The sequence below is a fragment of the Lampris incognitus genome, chromosome 5 (assembly GCF_029633865.1).
Source record: "Lampris incognitus isolate fLamInc1 chromosome 5, fLamInc1.hap2, whole genome shotgun sequence".
Taxonomy (NCBI): Eukaryota; Metazoa; Chordata; class Actinopteri; order Lampriformes; family Lampridae; genus Lampris; species Lampris incognitus.
The window spans coordinates 5,784,760-5,801,597 of NC_079215.1; positions in this window are offsets into that span (position 1 = coordinate 5,784,760).

A 16,838-nucleotide genomic window follows, 5' to 3' on the forward strand; every position below is an offset into this window, starting at 1 on the left:
CTAATTATAGGTGGCTTACCTTTGCCTGCATAACAGTCTCTCAAAATCTTTAGCGCTTTCCGTCCATTGTCCACTACTTTTCGCATGACCAGTGACAAGCTTTTAGCATCCAGAAACTGAATAGGCTCGGTGAATTAATGTCGCGCTGCGGAACTTCCGGGTGTATCTCTTTGCATAAGAACTTCCGGTACAACCGGATGCTTACGTCCTACTGAATCATTAGGTAGCCGCTAACTTACCCGTCCAAAATCTCAATTTCGCCCGAAAAATCAATGAATTAAACAGGGCAAAAATGGGTGTTCAAGTATCAGCGCCGTGAATCAGGCTCCGCTGAGCACTGTCGTGTGCCACAGAGTGTGAATTTGGCTCGCTGTAATTCTCTCTCTTTCTTTTTTTTTATAGATTTATTTCTGATTTTTCCCTTTTTCTCCCAATTTAGTGGCCAATCGCTCCCTATTCTAATTCAAACACCCACCCTCATACTTCATACGTTCGCCAACTGCATTTCTCCGGCCAGCAGTCTCGAAGGAGACACCTCGCCCCTTTCGTGACAAGGCGACTCCAGGCCGAAGCACTGCTTTTTACGACGCACACAGACGCAGTCATGTGACGAACACACGCCGACTCCGCCCCCTTCCGAAGGGAGCGTTGCCAATTATTGCTGCTTCACCGAGTCCGGCCATAGTCGGATCTGACGAGACCGGGGCGCGAACCCCGGACCCCAGTGGGCAACTGCATCGACACAAAGCCGATGCTTAGGCCGCTACACCACCGCGGACCCGCCGTAATTCTCTTTACGTTTCCATTCATTCCCTAGTAACTGCGAGGAAAGAGCTAAGTGGCTAGCGAAGATTCGGAGGGATGCATTTACCGTCACCAAGAGTAAAAAAGTGTAGTCGGCATTTTGAGCTGGGTGATTTCGCTGTGCCAGCTACAGGTGTGAAGGGTGCTCAATAAGGACACCGTCCCCACACTCAGCGTGGAATAAGTACTCCAAACCCGCACCCAGGCTACGTGTGTGGGTGCACCAGAGCGTCCTGCTGTCGCCCCTCTGCCAGCTCTGGTCTCCTCTGGCAATGAGATGGATCATGGTTGACAGCAGCTGCCTGCAAGAGCATGACTATTGCGTGGCTCCTCATCCTGCCGCTTTGGATGATGCCCTGGCCCAAAACGAGTCAATGAGGAACTAAATGGTAGTGAATTTATGTATACAGTGCATCCGGAAAGTATTCACACCCCTTCACTTTCCCCACATTTTGTTATGTTACAGTCTTATTCCGAAATGGATTAAATTCCTTTTTTTTCTCATCAATCTACACACAATACCCCATAATGACAAAGTCAAAAAGGTTTTGTAGAAATTTCTGCAAGTTTATTAAAAATAAAAAACTGAAATATTGCATGTTCATAAGTATCCACACCCTTTGCTATGACACTCAAAATTGATCTCAGGTTCATCCTGTGTCCACTGATCATCCTTGAGATGTTTCTACATCTTGATTGGAGTCCACCTGTAGTAAATTCAATTGATTGGACATGATTTGGAAAGGCACACACCTGTCTATATAAGGTCCCACTGTTGACAGTGCATGTCAGAGCAGTAACCAAGCCATGAAGTCAAAGGAATTGTCTGTGGACCTCCGAGACAGGATTGTATCGAGGCACAGATCTGGGGAAGGGTACAAAAAATGTCTACAGCTTTGAAGGTCGCGAAGAGCACAGTGGTCTCCATCATTCGTAAATGGAAGAAGTTTGGATCCACCAGGACTCTTCCTAGAGCTGGCCAAAGGAGTGGAATCAAGTGCAACTGGACTTGGTATATATCCGTGAAGACGTTTCACCTCTCAACCAAGAGGCTTCCTCAGTTCGTGCCTTTCTGACTAGATAGTTGGATAACCATGACCTGGATGAATGAGAACATTCACAGACGACATAATATACAGTTTCTCATCACAACAGTTGTGTTAGCACTGAAAAAGAAACGTAGAGAGTCCATGAAATGTAAGCTAGTCCGGTGGCGAAATTTGTCTTTCTTAAATGGTCCTGGACAGTTTATATGCAGACCATAAAGCAGAATGCTTATATATATTGTTTTTTTATTGTGGTATACTTTATTAATCCCCGTGGGGAAATTCTTCTCTGCATTTAGCCCATGCTAGCTGTGTAGCCAGGGGCAGTGGGCAGCCACCGTGCAGCGCCCGGGGACCAACTCCAGTTCGTCTTGCCATGCTTCAGTCAGGGGCACACAGGAGTATAAACCCTAACATGCATGTCTTTTTGATGGAGGGGGGGAAACGGAGCACCCGGAGAAAACCCGCCACATAGCCAAGGAGGACTTGCAAACTTAACGTAGAGGATGACCTGTGAGGACCCTCAAGATTGGACAACCCCGGGTTTCGAACCCAGGACCGTCTTGCTGTGATGCGACAGTGCTAACCACTGGGCCACCTACTATTACTACTACTACTTTCGGCTGCTCCCGTTAGGGGGCGCAACAAAAGATCATCCGTTTCCATCTCTTCCTGTCCTCTGCATCTTCCTCTGTCACACCAGCCACCTGCATGTCCTCCCTCACCACATCCATAACATTCCTCTTTGGCCTTCCTCTTTTCCTCTTCCCTGGCAGCTCCATATTCAGCATCCTTCTCCCAGTATACCCAGCATCTCTCCTCCACACATGTCCAAGCTGTCTCTCTTGCTTTGTCTCCAAACTGTCCAACCTGAGCTGTCCCTCTAATATAATTGTTTCTAATCCTGTCCTTCGTCACTCCCAATGAAAATCTTATCATCTTCAACTCTGGCACCTCCAGCTCCACCTCCTGTCTTTTCATCAGTGCCACTGTCTCCAAACCATATAACATAGCTGGTCTCACTACCATCTTGTAAACCTTCCCTTTAACTCTTGCTGGTACCCTTCTGTCGCAAATCACTCCTGACACTCTTCTCCACCCACTCCACCCTGCCTGCACTCTCTTCTTCACCTCTTCTGCACTCCCCGTTACTTTGGACAGTTGACCCCAAGTATTTAACCTTGTACGCCTTTGTCACCTCTACTCCTTGCATCCTCACCATTCCACTGTCCTCCCTCTCATTCACGCATAGGTATTCTGTCTTGCTCCTACTGACTTTCATTCCTCTTCTCTCCAGTGCATACTCCACCTCTCCAGGCTCTCCTCCACCTGCACCCTACTCTCACTACAGATCACAATGTCATCCACAGACATCACAGTCCACGGAGACTCCTGCCTGATCTCGTCCATCAACCTGTCCATCACCACGGCAAACAATAAATGAAATGAAATCGTTCTTCTTCTTCTTCCTCTTTTTTTTAAAAAAATTCCCGTCAAGAAGTACATTTGTTCTTGAGGAAATTTGTTCCCTTAGCCTGTACGTTAACAAGATTAGGAATTGGCACACTGCTTAAAAAGACTAAAATGAGGTGGAGTTTTTTTTCCATGGCATTTGTTTAACCTTGCTCAGCTCACCCAATATGCAAAAAAGGGCAAAGTGCAGAAACGAGTGTCATAACGTTTACCTATACACATAAAGGTTTATCTCCACACATAAAGGTTTATCTCCACAGATATTTGCATATAATCATCACCGCACAGTTGATGATTGCTTGTGACAGGAAACAGGCTTGTGTTGTCTCAAAAAGAATTTACTTGAATCACTGGATTATATATATATATATATATATATATATATACATATATATATGTGTGTGTGTGTGTGTTTGTGTGTGTGTGTGTGTGTGTGTGTGTGTGTGTGTGTGTGTGTGTGAACATGGATACAGGAAAAAATATTTTAATGCACAGCAGTACAGGCCTGATTCATGCGTCTCGCACTCATCAGCTGCTATATATAAAGTGCATCCGGAAAGTATTCACACCCCTTCACTTTCCCCACATTGTGTTATGTTACAGCCTTATTCCGAAATGGATTAAATTCCTTTTTTTTCTCATCAATCTACACACAATACCCCATAATGAAAAAGTGAAAAAGGTTTTGTAGAAATTTTTGCAAATTTATTAAAAATAAAAAACTGAAATATTGCATGTACATAAGTATTCACACCGTTTGCTATGACACTCAAAATTGAGCTCAGGTTCATCCTGTTTCCACCGATCATCCTTGAGATGTTTCTACATCTTGATTGGAGTCCACCTGTAGTAAATTCAATTGATTGGACATGATTTGGAAAGGCACACACCTGTCTCTATAAGGTCCCACTGTTGACAGTGCATGTCAGAGCAGAAACCGAGCCATGAAGTCAAAGGAATTGTCTGTGGACCTCTGAGACAGGATTGTATCGAGGCACAGATCTGGGGAAGGGTACAAAAATGTCTACAGCTTTGAAGGTCCCAAAGAGCACAGTGGTCTCCATCATTCATAAATGGAAGAAGTTTGGATCCACCAGGACTCTTCCTAGTGCTGGCCGCCCAGCCAAACTGAGCAATCGGGGGAGAAGGGCCTTGGTCAGGGAGGTGACCAAGAACCCGATGGTCACTCTGACAGAGCTCCAGCGTTCCTCTGTGGGGATGGGAGAACCTTCCAGAAGGACAACCATCTCTGCAGCACTCCACCAATCAGGCCTTTATGGTAGAGTGGCCAGACGGAAGCCTCTGCTCAGTAAAAGGCACATGACAGCCCGCTTGGAGTTTGCCAGAAAGCACCTAAAGGACTCTCAGACCATGAGAAACAAGATTCTCTGGTCTGATGAAACCAAGATTGAACTCTTTGGCCTGAATGCCGAACGTCACGTCTGGAGGAAACCAGGCACCTCTCATCACCTTGCTAATACCATCCCTACAGTGAAGCTTGGTGGTGGCAGCATCATGCTGTGGGGATGTTCTTCAGCGGCAGGAACTAGGAGACTAGTCAGGATCGAGGGAAAGATGAATGGAGCAAAGTACAAAGAGATCCTTGATGAAAACCTGCTCCAGAGCGCTCAGGACCTCAGACTGGGCGAAGGTGTACCTTTTAACACGACAATGACCCCAAGCACACAGCCAAGACAATGAAGGAGTGGCTTCGGGACAAGTCTGTGAATGTCCTTGAGTGGCCCAGCCAGAGCCCAGACTTGAACCCCATTGAACATCTCTGGAAAGACCTGAAAATAGCTGTGCAGCGACGCTCCCCATCTAACTTTACAGAGCTGGAGAGGACCTGCAGAGAAGAATGGGAGAAATACCCCAAATATAGGTGTGCCAAGCTTGTAGCTTCATACTCAAGAAGACTTGAGGCTGTAATCGCTGCCAAGGGTGCCTCAAACAAGTACTGAGTAAAGGGTGTGAAAACTTATGTACATGCAATATTTCAGTTTTTTATTTTTAATAAATTTGCAAAAATTTCAACAAAACCTTTTTCACTTTTTCATTATGGGGTATTGTGTGTAGATTGATGAGAAAAAAAGGAATTTAATCCATTTTGGAATAAGGCTGTAACATAACAAAATGTGGGGAAAGTGAAGGGGTGTGAATACTTTCCCGGATGCACTGTATAGTATATATGTATATATATATATATATATATATATATATATATATATATCTTTTTGTTTGTTTTTTCTGTCAATGGTGCTTATAAAAGTGCTCAACAAACGAGGAGCGGAATATCAATATAGGTGTGGGAAAAAAATATATACATACCCCCAATTCCAATGAAGTTGGGACGTTGTGTAAAACGTGGATAAAAACAGAATACAATGATTTGCAAATCCTTTTCGACCTATATTCAATTGAATACACTACAAAGACAAGATAGTTAATGTTCAAACTGATAAACTTTATTGTTTTTTTGCAAATATTCACTCATTTTGAATTTGATGCCTGCAACACGTTCCAAAGAAGCTGGGACAGGGGCAACAAAAGACTGGGAAAGTTGAGGAATGCTCAAAAAACACCTGTCTGGAACATTCCACAGGTGAACAGGTTAACTGGAAACAGGTGAGTGTCATGATTGGGTATAAAAGGAGCCTCCCCGAAAGGCTCAGTCGTTCACAAGCAAGGATGGGGCGAGGTTCACCACTTTGCGAACAACTGCGTGAGCAAATAGTCCAACAGTTTAAGAACAACGTTTCTCAACGTACAACTGCAAGGAATTTAGGGATTTCGTCATCTCCAGTCCATAATATCATCACAAGATTCAGAGAATCCGGAGAAATCTCTGCACGTAAGCAGCAAGGCCGAAAACGAACATTGAAAGCCCGTGACCTTCGACCCCTCAGGCGGCACTGCATTAAAAACCAACATCATTCTGTAAAGGATATGACCACGTGGGCTCAGGAACACTTGGGAAAACCATCGTCAGTTAACACAGTTGGTCGCTACGTCTACAAGTGCAAGTTAAAACTCTACCATGCAAAGCCAAAGCCAGATATCAACACCAACCAGAAACGCCGCCGGCTTCTCTGGGCCGAGCTCATCTGAGATGGACTGACGCAAAGTGGACAAGTGTGCTGTGGTCTGACGAGTCCACATTTCACATTGTTTTTGGAAATCATGGACGTCGTGTCCTCCGGGCTAAAGAGGAAGAAGACCATCGAGATTGTTATCAGCACAAAGTCCAAAAGCCAGCATCTGTGATGGTATGGGGGGTGTTAGTGCCCCATGGCATCATGGGTAACTTGCACATCTGTGAAGGCACCATTAATGCTGAAAGGTACATACAGGTTTTGGAGCAACATATGCTGCCATCCAAGCGACGTCTTTTTCAGTGACGTCCCTGCTTATTTCAGCAAGACAATGCCAAGCCACATTCTGCACGTGTTACAACAGCGGGGCTTCGTAGTAAAAGAGTGCGGGTACTGGACTGGCCTGCCTGCAGTCCAGACCTGTCTGCAGTCCAGACCTGTCTCCCATTGAATATGTGTGGCGCATTATGAAGCACAAAATACGACAACGGAGACCCCGGACTGCTGAGCAACTGAAGTCCTCCATCAAGCAAGAACGGGAAAGAATTCCACCTACAAAGCTTCAACAAGCAGTGTCCTCAGTTCCCAAACGCTTATTGAGTGTTGTTAAAAGGAAAGGTGGTGTAACACAGTGGTGAACATGCCCCTGTCCCAGCTTCTTTGGAACGGGTTGCAGGCATCAAATTCAAAATGAGTGAATATTTGCAAAAAAAAACCCAATAAAGTTTATCAGTTTGAACATTAAATATCTTGACTTTGTAGTGTATTCAACTGAATATAGGTGGAAAAGGATTTGCAAATCATTGTATTGTGTTTTTATTCACGTTTTACACAACGTCCCAACTTCATTGGAATTGGGTTTGTATGTGTGTGTGTGTGTGTGTGGGGGGGGGGCTGTGATGGCCTGGCAGCCTGTCCAGGGTATCTCATCCCGTGACCCCGATTGGGATAAGCGGCTTTGATAATGGATGGACCCCCCCCCCCTTTTTTTTTCTCGCCAGTTGTCTCCGGCCAATTACCCCACTCTTCCGAGCCGTCCCGGTCGCTGCTCCACCTCCTCTGCCGATACCGGGGAGGGCTGCAGACTACCACATGCCTCCTCCGATACACGTGGAGTCTCCAGTCACCTCTTTCACCTGACAGAGAGTTGCAACAGGAGGACGTAGCGCATGGGAGGATCACGCTACCCCCCCCCCAGTTCCCCCTCCCCCTGCACAGGCATCCTGACCAACCAGAGGAGGCGCTAGTGCAGCGACCATGACACATACCCACACCCGGCTTCACACCCACAGACACGGCCAGTTGAGTCTGTAGGGACGCCTGACCAAGTGGGAGGTAACACGGGGATTCGAACCGGCGATCCCCATGTTGGTATGCAATGGAATGGACCCTACGCCACCCGGACGCCCACATGACATCATTTTAAAAAAAACAAAAGAGTTTCCTGAGGACGGACGTTTCCACACATGTTGTGGCAAACTGGCGAGTCAATGCTGGTGCTGTACCGTTTGTTTTTATATTATTTCAGCATCATCCCACTGCAGCGCCACAGCTCCAGACGCCTGTATATATTGTGTACATTTCCTGAAATGCAAAGAGGTTATGACGTCTCAGCCCCTTGATGTTTATGTTGACCTACAACTCAAACTGTTTTAAACGTATTCTACTTCCGTCATGTAAGAGCAGATGGAAACAGCTTTGGCTGAAGACCTAATTTTCTCAGGTGTGTATCGTCTCAGGCCATCTTCATTACATTGAACATACAACATTACGTTGCTAGAATCCAGACTCTTCTTACGTATACTTTCGGCTGCTCCCATCAGGGGTCGCCACAGCGGATCATCCGTTTCCATTTCTTCCTGTCTTCTGCGTCTTCCTCTGTCACACCAGCCACCTGCATGTCCTCCCTCACCACATCCATAAATCTCCTCTTTGGCCTTCCCCTTTTCCTCTTTCCTGGCAGCTCCATATTCAGCATCCTTCTCTCAATATACCCAGCATCTCTCCTCCACACATGTCCAAGCCATCTCAATCTTGTCTCTCTTGCTTTGTCTCCAAACCGTCCAACTTGAGCGGTCCCTCTAATATAATCATTCCTAATCCTGTCCTTTTTCGTCATTCCCAGTGAAAATCTTAGCATCTTCAATGCTGCCACCTCCAGCTCCACCTCCTGTCTTTCCGTCAGTGCCACTGTCTCCAAACCATATAACATAGCTGGTCTCACAACCATCTTGTAAACCTTCCCTTTAACTCTTGCTGGTACCCTTCTGCCACAAATCACTCCTGACACTCTTCTCCACCTACTCCACCCTGCCTGCACTCTCTTCTTCACCTCTCTACAGCACTCCCTGTTAATTTGGACAGTTGACCCCAAGTATTTAAAGTCATATGCCTTCATCACCTCCACTCCTTGCATCCTGACCATTCCACTGTCCTCCCTCTCATTCACGCATAGGTATTACATCTTGCTCCTACTGACTTTCATTCCTCTTCTCTCCAGTGCATACCTCCACCTCTCCAGGCTCTCCTCAACCTGCACCCTACTCTTGCTACAGATCACAATGTCATCCGCAAAAATCATCGTCCATGGACACTCCTGCCTGATCTTGTCCGTCAACCTGTCCATCACCATTGCAAACAAGAAAGGGCTCAGAGCTGATCTTTGATGTAATCCCACCTCCACCTTGAACCCATCTGCCATTCCAACCGCACACCTCACCATTGTCACACTTCCCTCATACATATCCTGCACCACTCCTACATAATTTTCTGCAACTCCCGACTTCCTCATACAATACCACACCTCCTCTCTCGGCACTCTGTCGTATGCTTTGTCTAAATCTACAAAGACACAATGCAACTCTTTCTGGCCTTCTCTATACTCTCAAACAACATTCTCAAAGCAAACATTGCATCTGTGGTGCTCTTTCGTGGCATAAAACCATACTGCTGCTCACTAATCGTCACCTCTCATCTTAACCTAGCTTCTATTACTCTTTCCCAAATCTTCATGCTGCGGCTGATCAACTTTATACCTCTGTAGTTGCTACAATTCTGCACATCGCCCTTGTTCTTGAAAATCGGTACCAGTATGCTTCCTCTCCACTGCTCAGGCATCCTCTCACTTTCCAAGATTGTGTTAAACAATCTAGTTAAAAACCCCACTGCCATCTCTCCTAAACATCTCCATGCTTCCACAGGTATGTCATCAGGACCAACTGCCTTTCCACTCTTCATCTTCTTCATAGCTGCCCTCACTTCCTCCTTGCTAATCCACTGAACTTCCTAATTCACTATCCCTACATCATCCAACCTTCTCTCTCTCTCTCTCTCTCTCTCTCTCTCTCTCTCTCTCTCTCTCTCTCTCTCTCTCTCTCTCTCTCTCTCTCTCTCTCTCTCTCTCTCTCTCTCTCTCTCTCTCTCTCTCTCTCTCTCTCTCTCTCTCTCTCTCTCTCTCTCTCTCTCTCTCTCTCTCTCTCTCTCTCTCTCTCTCTCTCTCCATTCATCAGCCTGTTTTTTCTCCCTGTTAAAGGATTTTTGTAGGGAGTTGTTCCTTATCCGATGAGAGGGTCTCAGGACAGGATGTTGTGTTGCTGTAAAGCCCACTGAGGCATATTTGTAATTGGTGATATTGGGCTATACAAATAAAATTGCCTTAACTTGACCTCGCAATTTTGAGATAGGAAAGGATCCAATTATAGCTCTGTAGAGGTTTATCAGTGGATTTCCAGGGTGTCTCCATGCCTGCCGCCCAATGACTGCTGGGATAGGCCCCAGCATCCCCGCGACCCTGAGAGCAGGATAAGTGGTTTGGATGATGGATGGATGGATATACACACACACACACACACACACACACACACACACACACACATATATATATATATATATATATATATATATATATATATATACTCACTGGCCACTTTATTAGGTACACCTTGCTAGTACCGGGTTGGACCCCCTTTTGCCTTCAGAACTGCCTTAATCATTCGTGGCATAGATTCAACAAGGTACTGGAAACATTCCTCAGAGAGTTTGGTCCATATTGACATGATAGCATCACGCAGTTGCTGCAGATTTGTCGGCTGCACATCCATGATGCCAATCTCCCGGTCCACCACATCCCAAAGGTGCTCTATTGGATTGAGATCTGGTGACTGTGGAGGCCATTTGAGTACAGTGAACTCATTGTCATGTTCAAGAAACCAGTCTGAGATTATTCGAGCTTTATAACATGGTGCGTTATCCTGCTGGAAGTAGCCATCAGAAGATGGGAACACTGTGGTCATAAAGGGATTGTCATGGTCAGCAACAATACTCAGGTAGGCTGTGGCGTTGACACGATGCTCAATTGGTACTAAGGGGCCCAAAGTGTGCCAAGAAAATATCCCCCACACCATTACACCACCAGCAGCAGCCTGAACCGTTGATACAAGGCAGGATGGATCCATGCTTTCATGTTGTTGATGCCAAATTCTGACCCTATCATCCGAATGTCGCAGCAGAAATCGAGACTCATCAGACCAGGCAACGTTTTACCAATCTTCTATTGTCCAATTTTGGTGAGCCTGTGCGAATTGTAGCCTCAGCTTCCTGTTCTTAGCTGACAGGAGTGGCACCCGGTGTGGTTTTCTGCTGCTGTAGCCCATCTGCCTCAAGGTTCGACGTGTTGTGCGTTCAGAGATGCTCTTCTGCATACCTCGGTTGTAATGAGTGGTTATTTGAGTTACTGTTGCCTTTCTATCAGCTCGAACCAGTCTGGCCATTCTCCTCTGACCTCTGGCATCAACAAGGCATTTTCGCCCACAGAACTGCCGCTCACTGGATATTTTCTCTTTTTCGGACCATTCTCTGTAAACCCTAGAGATGGTTGTGCGTGAAAATCTCAGTAGATCAGCAGTTTCTGAAATACTCAGACCAGCCCGTCTGGCACCAACAACCATGCCACGTTCAAAGTCACTTAAATCACCTTTCTTCCCCATTCTGATGCTCGGTTTGAACTGCAGCAGATCGTCTTGACCATGTCTACGTGCCTAAATGCATTGAGTTGCTGCCATGTGATTGGCTGATTAGAAATTTGCGTTAACGAGCAGTTGGACAGGTGTGCCTAATAAAGTGGCCGGTGAGTGTATATATATAACATCTAGCTAAATATATAGCATCTAAATATAAGACAAGTAATTTAATATTTGAATAGTAAAATATATATTTGGCTGGTATCCTAAATCTGTTCTGTTAATTAAATATATGCTGACAAATTAAGTTCAATGTTATATCTGTGTCATTGACACAAACATTTAGCTTGCTGTTAAATATGTAACTTATATAATAAATCTTTCGTTCAGATATAAATATTTAACTTAAATCTAAATCTTGGATATGTACTTTTTCAGGTTTATTTAATTTGAATGTAGACTCTGATAGCAAACTGCTAAATGTTGCAAACCGTAAAATGAAAATTGAGATTTAATTTAAATCTTTAATCTAAAGCCCCAGATTTAAGATTTCATTGAAGTATTTGTTTTGAACGAAATATTTTTCATTTAGGTTTTAAATTTAATAGAAATATTTAAAATGTAATTAAATATTCAACAGGGTATCATATATATATATATATATATATTCAGTGCATCTGGAAAGCATTCACACCCCTTCACTTTCCCCACATTGTTATGTTACAGCCTTATTCCAAAATGGATTAAATTCCTTTTTTTTCTCATCAATCTACACACAATACCCCATAAGGACAAAGCCAAAAAGGTTTTGTAGAAATTTTTGCAAATTTATTAAAAATAAAAAACTGAAATATTGCATGTACATAAGTATTCACATCCTTTACTCAGTACTTGGTTGAGGCACCCTTGACAGCGATTACAGCCTCAAGTCTTCTTGGGTATGAAGCTACAAGCTTGGCACACCTATATTTGGGGTATTTCTCCCATTCTTCTCTGCAGATCCTCTCCAGCTCTGTAAGGTTAGATGGGGAGCGTCGCTGCACAGCTATTTTCAGGTCTTTCCAGAGATGTTCAATGGGGTTCAAGTCTGGGCTCTGGCTGGGCCATTCAAGGACATTCACAGACTTGTCCCGAAACCACTCCTTCGTTGTCTTGGCTGTGTGCTTAGGGTCGATGTCGTGTTAAAAGGTAAACCTTCGCCCCAGTCTGAGGAGCAGGTTTTCATCAAGGATCTCTCTGTACTTTCCTCCATTCATCTTTCCCTCAATCCTGACTAGTCTCCCAGTTCCTGCCGCTGAACAACATCCCCACAGCATGATGCTGCCACCACCATGCTTCACTGTAGGGATGGTATTAGCAAGGTGATGAGAGGTGCCTGGTTTCCTCCAGACGTGACGTTTGGCATTCAGGCCAAAGAGTTCAATCTTGGTTTCATCAGACCAGAGAATCTTGTTTCTCATGGTCTGAGAGTCCTTTAGGTGCTTTCTGGCAAACTCCAAGTGGGCTGTCATGTGCCTTTTACTGAGCAGAGGCTTCCGTCTGGCCACTCTACCATAAAGGCCTGATTGGTGGAGTGCTGCAGAGATGGTTGTCCTTCTGGAAGGTTCTCCCATCTCCACAGAGGAACGCTGGAGCTCTGTCAGAGTGACCATCGGGTTCTTGGTCACCTCCCTGACCAAGGCCCTTCTCCCCCGATTGCTCAGTTTGGCTGGGCGGCCAACTCTAGGAAGAGTCCTGGTGGATCCAAACTTCTTCCATTTACGAATGATGGAGACCACTGTGCTCTTTGGGACCTTCAAAGCTGTAGACACTTTTTTGTACCCTTCCCCAGATCTGTGCCTCGATACAATCCTGTCTCAGAGGTCCACAGACAATTCCTTTGACTTCATGGCTTGGTTTCTGCTCTGACATGCACTGTCAACAGTGGGACCTTATATAGACAGGTGTGTGCCTTTCCAAATCATGTCCAATCAATTGAATTTACTACAGGTGGACTCCAATCAAGATGTAGAAAATCTCAAGGATGATCAGTGGAAACAGGATGAACCTGAGCTCAATTTTGAGTGTCATAGCAAACGGTGTGAATACTTATGTACATGCAATATTTCAGTTTTTTATTTTTAATACATTTGCAAAAGTTTCTACAAAACCTTGTTCACTTTGTCATTATGGGGTATTGTGTGTAGATTGATGAGAAAAAAAAGGAAATTAATCCATTTTGGAATAAGGCTGTAACACAACAAAATGTGGGGAAAGTGAAGGGGTGTGAATACTTTCCGGATGCACTGTATATACACACACACACACACACACACACACACATACATACATACATACATACATACCTCTATATAGTATATATATATATATATATGCTTTGTTCTATGAGAGGAACAAAGCATATTCAACCCCTCGAAAGAAAAAGCCAGACGAAGGGAGGTATCTACTAAGCTATGGTGACGAGCAATGACAACAACAAAATAGAGACATACTATGTGTCGGTCTAACAGAGGGAACACTCATAGAGAGGTTTAATGCACACACGTGTAGCTTTAGAAAACAAAATATAAAAATCCATCTATCCATCCATTCTCTTAACAGCTTATCCTGCTCTCAGGGTCGTGGGGATGCTGGAGCCTATTCCGGCAGTCATTGGGCGGCAGGTGGGGAGGCACCCTGGACAGGCCGCCAGGCCATCACAAGGCCCACATATACATATATATATATGTTTGTGTGTGTGTAGGGGAAAAAAGTTTCATACATAGCAGTACAAGCTTGTTTCGTGCATCACGCACTCATTAGCAGCTGATGAGTGCGCGATGCATGAAACAAGCTTGTACTGCCAAGTATTAAACGTTTTTTCCCCCTACAGTTATATTGATATTCCGCTCCTCATTTGTTCAGCACTTTTATCAACACCATTGACAGTTTCTGAAAAAAGTTATATATATATATATATATATATATATATATATATATATATATTGTGGCGGACACTGGGGGCTGTGCCTCTCACCCAGCAGGGCTGTGGGCTGGGGGCGTGGTTTACGTTCCCGGGCTCGCTGGTGCAGGGTTGTTCCTGCTGCAGTTGGTTTTTGGAGTTGAGAAATAAACATCAAACTTGCCTTCGTCTCCTGTGGTTTTCCTCATCCTGCCACAATATATATATATATATATATATATAATAAAATATCTAACTCAATATATAACATATGTACATATAAGACACGTAATTAAATATTTGAATAGAAAATATATATTTGGCTCATATCTTAAATCTGTTCTGTTAAATAAATATTTCCTGACAAATTATGCATTTAAGTTAAATGTTATATCTGTATCATTGAAACAAACATTTAGCATGCTGTTAAATGAAATAAACACAGAAGAGCTACCACATCAGGCCAGAACTCTGCGGTCTACATACATCCACAGGCCGGAGGCCACTCTTTCAAGGATGAGGATGTGCACATCCTTGATAGGGAGGAATGCTGGTTTGAACGGGGAGTCAAAGAGGCCATCTATAAGAAGAGGGAACGACCCTCCCTGAACCGGGGGGTGGGCGAACAGTACATCTGGCACCATCTTACAATTCTGTGATTGTAAATATTCCCCGATCCTCTGTGACTAGCACACATGGCCGTTGTAACTCTAGTTAAAGGTCACGGCAATTTGCATTTGAAAATGATCGTTGGTTAGGCCGTTATACAACTGTATTGTTTATAAAGGTGTGGATATCTGCAGTCATTTGAGATTGGAGAAGTCATTTACATGATTGATAGTGTTTCTCCCAATAAACGTGTCCAGATAAACTGACCCAACTCTTTGGTATTTCCTTACCTGGATTATTGAGCAATAAAATTTTTGTGTAGTACAAATGTACAATTGTAAATATGCATACAACTGCTGTACACAGGTTACAATTACTGCTGTTATTGTTCTGACTGTGTAACCCCTTTTTACCTGGTGTTATAATGCACACAGGAGTCACACTCATATATTAAACAAAACAGGATCCTATATGTAACTGCCTCACATTACCAGTTACGTTTTAGTGTGGCATTTTCCTTTAATTTTTGGTTCCTACCTTTAATGTCCAAGAGGCGGAACTAATCTGCTGCGTCAGCGTTCCTCACGCAATTGATTGATACACCTTTCCTAAAGGAGCCAAGAAGCAACAAAAAATAGCTTAAAGAAAGAAAGAAAGATAAAGGCTTAAATATTAAGCACATGAACATGTGTGCAGTGTGTAGAAGCCTAAAGGAAGGAGGACAGCTACAAACCAGAAGGAAGGAAGACGATTTTAGCCCCTGTACTAACAATCAGCCTACGAGGTATGTTTGAGTCAAGCTAATTTCTCCGGTTACTACATTACATTACATTACATTCATTTAGCTGACACTTTTATCCAAAGTGACATACAATAAGTGCATTTAACGTAGGAAATCAGGAGAACTACTAGTCATCAGAGGTCATAAGTGCATCTAAACAAGCATCTAAGAGCAAAACCAGTGCTAAAGTAAAAGTGCAAGAATGAGATTTTTTTTTTTAAAATGAGTGAATACAATAAGTGCTAAGAACAAGTAACAGGGTAGTGGTTCTTGAAGAGGTAAGTTTTCAACCTGCGCCGAAAGATGGGCAGCGACCCCGCTGTCCTGACATCAGTGGGGAGTTCATTCCACCACTGTGGGGCCAGGACAGAAAAGAGCCGTGACCGGGTTGATCGGCAGCAAGGGCCTCTGAGCGATGGGGCAACCAGGCGTCCTGAGGCAGCAGAGCGAAGCGGTCGGGCGGGGGTGTAGGGCTTGACCATGGCCTGGAGCTAGGAAGGAGCTGTTCCTTTCACTGCCCTGTAGGCTAGCACCAGAGTTTTAAACTGGATGCGAGCAGCTACTGGGAGCCAGTGTAGGGACATGAGAAGGGGAGTTGTGTGGGAGAACTTAGGGTGGTTGAACACCAGACGAGCTGCAGCTTTCTGAACAAGCTCCAGAGGTCTGATGGCTGACGCCGGGGCGCCAGCAAGGAGGGAGTTGCCGTAATCCAGCCAGGAGATGACCAGAGCCTGGATGAGCACCTGTGCCATCTTGTCGGTGAGTAATGGGCGAATCCTCCTGATGTTATAGAGGAGAAATCTACAGGAGCGAGCAACCGATGCAACGTTTGCAGTTGGTCATCCAGGATCACACCCAGATTCCTCACAGTCCGAGTTGGCATCACCACGGTGTTGTCAATGGTGATGGCCAGGTCTTGGCGCGGGCAACCTTTCCCCGGGAGGAACATCAGCTCTGTCTTGTCCAGACTGAGCTTCAGGTGGTGTGTCGCCATCCACTCCGAGATGTCAGTCAAGCAGGCAGCAATGCGTGTCTCTACTTGTGTGTCAGAGGGAGGAAAGGACAAGATCAGTACTACTACTACTTTAGGCTGCTCCCGTTAGGGGTCGCCACAGCGGATCATCCGTTCCCATT